Source organism: Bos grunniens, chromosome 25, assembly GCF_055505025.1.
Source record: "Bos grunniens cultivar Pamir isolate PY7600 chromosome 25, Bosgru_T2T1.0, whole genome shotgun sequence".
Classification (NCBI taxonomy): domain Eukaryota; kingdom Metazoa; phylum Chordata; class Mammalia; order Artiodactyla; family Bovidae; genus Bos; species Bos grunniens.
Window position 1 is genome coordinate 33785202 of NC_141189.1, and position 4731 is coordinate 33789932.

Consider the following 4731-nt stretch of genomic DNA (forward strand, 5'->3'; position numbering starts at 1 on the left):
TGGGAGTACCAGACCATCTTCCCTGTCTCCTGAGAAACCTGTATACGGATTAAGAAGCAACAGTTAGAACCCTGTATGGAACAATTGGTTGGTTCAAGATCAAGAAAGGAGTATGACAGGGCTGTCTACTGTCACCCTATTTGTTTAACCTATATGCTGAGGACATTATGAGAAATGCCAGCTGGGTGAATTACAAACTGGAATCAAGATAGGTGGGAGAAACATCAACAACCTCAGATATGCAGATGATACCACTCTAATGGCAGAAAGCAAAGAGGAACTAAAGAGCCTCTTGATGAGGGTGAAGGAGGAGAGTGAAAGCCAGCTTAAGACTCCATATTAAAAAAACTAAGATCATGGCATCTGGCCACATTACTGCATGGCAAATAAAAGGAGAAAAGGTGGATGTAGTGACATATTTCCTCTTCTTGGGCATTAAAATCACTACAGACGGTGACTGCAGCCATGAAATCAGAAGATGATTACTTCTTGGCAGAAAAGTGATGACAAACCTAGATAGTGTTTTGAAAAGCAGAGACACTACTCTGCCAACAAAGGTCCACATAGTCAAAGGCTATAGTATTCCCAGTGTTCATGTACAGTTCTGAGAGTTGGACTGTAAAGAAGACAGAACACCAAAGAATTGATGCTTTCAAACTTTGGTGCTGGAGAAGACTCCCTAAAGTCCCTTGGACAGCAGGGAGATAAAACCAGTCAATCTTAAGGGAGATCAACCCTGAATATTCACTGGAAGGACTGATGCTGGGGCTGAAGTTCCAGTATTTTGGTTATCTGATATGAACAGACAACTCACTGGAAAGGTCCCTGATGCTGGGAAAGATTGAGGGTAGAAGGAGAAGAGGGCATCAGAGGATGAGATGGCTGGTTGACATCACTGATGCAGTGAACATCTGTTCAGTTCAGTCTCTCAGTCGTGTCCGACTCTTTGCAACCCCATGGACTGCAGCACACCAGGCTTCTGTGTCCATCACCAATTCCTGGTGTTGGGGGCCACTGGGAGGAGAGCAAGAGGGACTCCATCTTGGAGACTGTCAGCCATCTTAAGGCAGGATGTGAACTGGGCCTGAACCTTGTTCAGGAATGAGGAAACCATTGTTAAAAAAAACCAGGTCTCTATGGAAACCCCCTCCTCACAGATGGCAAACAAAGATTGGAAGTAAAGCTCTGGTTGTCTCAGTTAGATTAATCTCTGATTAGATTAATCTCTGATTAGACTAATCTCTGCTTAATCTCTTAGATTAATTAATCTCTAATTAATTAGATTAATTGTTAATCTGTTAGATTAATGATAGCAGTGTCCCTTTGACGTAAAGTCCCTTTTAATTTAATTAATTCTCCATGTAATTGTTAATTCTCCATGTAACTTCATGTTGTAAAACGGAGTACATGTAACCAGTCACATAATCGGGGTATAAAACCAAGCCCTCCTAAGTCATCGGGGTCCTTGTTGGGAGCCGATTCCCCTTGGACCCACTGGCATAATAAACTGTACTCCTCTGTCTTGAGTGTGCTCCGAGGTGTGTTTTGAGACTCTTGATTCCACAACACCGTAGCTTGCTCAAACTCATGTCCATTGAGTCGGTGATGCCATCCAACCATCATATTCTCTGTCACTTCCTTCTCCTCCTGCCTTCAATCTTTCCCAGCATCAGGGTCTTTTCCAATGAGTCAGTTCTTTACATCAGGTGGCCAAAGTATTGGAGCTTCGATGAGCATGAACTTGGGCAAACTCCAGGAGATGGTGAAGGACAGGGAGGCCTGGGGTGCTGCAGTCCATGGGGTTGCAGTGAGTCAGACATGACTGGGCGACTGAACAACAACAACTGAAGCAGGAGGGAGTAAAAAGAAATAAAGCTTCCCTTGGTCACTCCCTGAGGGGTTGGGGGTAGGGTGGGTTGGGACTTGGTCAGGGGTTGTGAGCTGCTTCCTTATCTGAGGCTGAGGCAAGATAGATAGCATAGCCTGGCTGAGGCTCCAGGCTATGCATTTACAAATAGCATTTATTTACATATCCTGAGGAAAGAGGAAGGTGGGGTCCAGGCTAAGAATTTACAATCAGCCTCTCATCTGCACTTCAAAATAGAAATAACAACAGTTTAGTTCAGTTCAGTCACTCAGTCATGTATCACTCTTTATGACCCATGCAGCACGCCAGGCCTCCCTGTCCATCACCAACTCCCAGAGCTTGCTCAAACTCATGTCCATTGAGTCGGTGATGCCATCCAATCCTCTCATCCTCTGTTGTCCCCTTCTCTGCCTGCCTTCAACCTTTCCCAGCATCAGAGTCTTTTCCAGTGAGTCAGTTCTTCACATCAGGTGGCCAAAGTATCGGAGTTTCAGATGCAGCATCAGTCCTTCCACTGAATGGTCAGGACTGATTTCCTTTAGAATGGACTGGTTGGATCTCCTTGCAGTCCAAGGGACTCTCAAGAGTCTTCTCCAACACCACAGTTCAAAAGCATCAATTCTTTGGCACTCAGCTTTCTTTATAGTTCAACTCTCACATCCATACATGACTCCTGGAAAAACCATAGCTTTGACTAGATGGACTTTTGTCGGCAAAGTAATGTCTCTGCTTTATAATATGCTGTCTAGGTTGGTCATAACTTTTCTTCCAAGGAGCAAGCATCATTTAATTTCATGGCTACAGTCACTATCTGCAGTGATTTTGGAGCCCCCCCAAATAAAGTCTGTCACTGTTTTCATTGTTTCCCCATCTATTTTCCATGAAGTGACGGGACCGGATGCCATTATCTTAGTTTTCTGTGTAAGGTATAGTTCAGGCCGAGGCAGAAAAGAAGGAGAGACGATCTCAACGTAGGTAGGTTACCTTTATTCAGACAAGGAGGGGTGACAGTTGGCCTAACGATCAGGCTGAGTACGAGAGGGATCAGGGAGGCTTCATATTTAAAGGGAGGTTTGTGGAAGCGATAAGGGAAACGTTAGTCAGGCAGGACATTTTGGGTAATCTTTAGTTGAGATGGCATTTGTAGTTGAACAGGGGTTGGGAGGTTTGGGGCAGGGGGTGATAAGTCCCAGGTACATGCAACTGGCCTGGAGCATCGGGGTGGGACTTAAATTTTAGTTTTGTTTTCACCGAAGTTAGATGATTCAGAAAGGGCCTTTGAGACCGTTGTTTTCTTTTCTAGGCCCAAGGACTCCTTCATTCCAGACCCTGAAATCATAAAAAATGGGAAAAAGGGCGCCGTATCTCCCTGGCTACTTCCTGCTGGATAGGGGCGATGGTTCTGGGTCTGGAACAGAGGATTGTCCTAGGGCCCAGGGTCTCCTTCTCCTTTTCCTGGGTGAAGCTCTCAAGAAGAAGAATGGTCTTGACCTGGTCTCAAGAGATGGCTCGAATCTGTTCTTGGAGAAACCTTTCAAAGAGATTGAAGAGACAGGGTCCAAATAAGAGAAATAGAATGATAAGTACCAGTGGTCCCAAGAAAGGGAGCAACCAAGGCAGGGCCAGTTGGAACAGGTTTTGGGGAGTGTAAAAGTTTTGTAACTCTTTTCTGCAGCATTGGATTCTGTCTCTAAGTTCTTTGACTCTGCCCTGGACTATGCCTGTTCCATTAACAAAGTAGCAGCAGTCCTCTCCTAGGAAAAGGCAGGTCCCTCCCTTTTCCACTGTGAGAAGGTCCAGGGCTAGCCTATTTTGTAGGGCCACAGAGGCTAATGAGTTAATTTGTCTTTGGACCAAAACGAAGGACTCCACTACCTGCTCCATATCCTCATTAAGTTCTTGGGACAGCTTGTAGTAGAAATGGGCTGAGGTCAAGATGCCCCCAATCCTGGTGCCTAGGGCTACTGCTGTGCTGGTCCCAATCAGGAGCGGCTCTTTTTTTTTTTCTGTGGGAAAGTTCCTCTTGGGGGTAGACTAGTTGTTCTATCTCTGCTTCTTTGAGGAATGTTAGACCTGGGGTCAGGAAGACCAAGATGCAAGGTCCAGGGAACTCAAGGGGGAGACAGGTATATGCGTAGGTCCCGCAGAGAATGAAGATTCCTGGGTTGGTGCAATTTTTTGTGCTGTTCCAGAGAACCCAAGTGGAGCAGAAGGAGGGAGCGGAGTTTGTAAGACCAGCGTAGTTGGGACTAGAGTAGTTGATACAAGTTAGGTTTGAAGAGGCTGAGAGAAGGACATTGTCAGAGACTGGCTGAGTGAGTTGTGTAGTTTTTTGTTGGGGAGGGGAAGTATAGTTGCCCTATGATAGCCAGGTTGAGGGTAAGGGAATTGCTATGTGTGGTGAGGGAGACAGTGACATGCATGTCCAACACTGGGATGTGTGTTGTGTGTACTGGAAGAATTGGAAGAAGAGTTGAGAAGGTGGGTAAGGTATTGGTTGCCAGAGGGAGGTTTTAGGAGAGGCTGTAATTGGGAAAGGAGGTCTAGGCGTTTGTAAGCCTCAAGGGTCACCTGTAACTTAGAAATTATGTTCTTTATGACTTGTTCTTCTTTCTTTTCCCAATATTGATCTGGTACCCTACCTCATCTGAGTACCCCCAGTGGGTAATGGGGTAGAAACATATGTTTCTTCCATTTGGCTTATGGCAAGTGCTCACGAAACTCCCTCTCTTCTGTACTTTAACAGTGAATAGGGATTTGGACCTCCGCCCTGAGGTTCATGGTGCATGGTCTTGGAGCCATATTATAACATGAGGAATGAACATAGGAATAAATGTCTGAGCAGGGGCAGGGACCAGCCAGAA

The 4731-nt window shown here is 45.6% G+C and overlaps 1 pseudogene; it reads right to left on the reverse strand.

The window, feature by feature from the left end:
• Positions 1–2833: 2833 nt before the first annotated feature.
• LOC147345443 (syncytin-1-like) lies at positions 2834–4312 on the reverse strand (annotated as a pseudogene).
• Positions 4313–4731: the final 419 nt, after the last annotated feature.